Source organism: Numida meleagris, unplaced genomic scaffold (genome assembly GCF_002078875.1).
Source record: "Numida meleagris isolate 19003 breed g44 Domestic line unplaced genomic scaffold, NumMel1.0 unplaced_Scaffold345, whole genome shotgun sequence".
Lineage (NCBI taxonomy): Eukaryota > Metazoa > Chordata > Aves > Galliformes > Numididae > Numida > Numida meleagris.
Window position 1 is genome coordinate 58340 of NW_018364571.1, and position 936 is coordinate 59275.

The following is a 936-nucleotide window of genomic DNA, read 5'->3' on the forward strand; positions in this document are numbered from 1 at the left end:
GGCAGGTGAGAGGATCTGCCACCATCTGGGGGGAATCACTCCGGTGTATTTCCTGCAGAGAGTTACACCACCAGTCTATCTCCCGCTCACGTTCCCTGATGGATCTTAATCTCTCCACCTCCTCCTTGAGCTCCACTACCATACTGAGCAGCTCACCCACCTGCTCACACCTCACACAGGTGGAATCCCTGCCACCCTCCCCCAGCAGCAGCAGGCTCAGGCACTCCCTGCAGCCTGAGACCTGAACTGCTACATCTCTGGGCAGACCCTCCGTCTGGGTCACCACAGTCTTCTTGGGGTGAGCCCGCTGCCTGGTGGAGACCATGTTTAAACTTGAGGTCTCAGAGACTGCGAACCCGAGAGCAGGTCTCCTGAGCAAAGAGGGACAGCACTTAGACACACTGCTCCTCCACCCACCTCTCATATCCACTGCAGTACAGTATGGGCAGTGTGGGCTGTGTTCACACACTGATTACCCCTCCTTGTTCTCAGCCGGCAGCAAAGCTCTTTGCTAACTTTCAGCCATCCACAAGCTATGCCCACAGCTTCAGCTCGTGCCCAACATTCCACCACCAGGCAGTGTAATGAGGCTGTCCCCAAAGCTTCCAATCCCATTGCAAAGGCAGCATGGATTCTATTTAAATGGAGTAGAATATACTGACAACAAAAGGAGCCTACACAAGCAGCATAACTCAGAAGTCTCAATGGGAGACAGACTCTTCGTATTTCCGTGATGGAATTTCATGACATAGATGCTTCTAATGCTATTTGATAGATCCAACAGATTCTCTGATTATTTTGTTAAAGGTCTGCTCTGCTTCGTGCAGACCTCACAAGGCTTACAGCCTCATACCACCACAAGCCTCACAGAGCTCAGCAGGCCTCACCCTGGCCTTCCTCCCTCACCAAAGTGCTGGCAGGCCCAACAAAATGAGC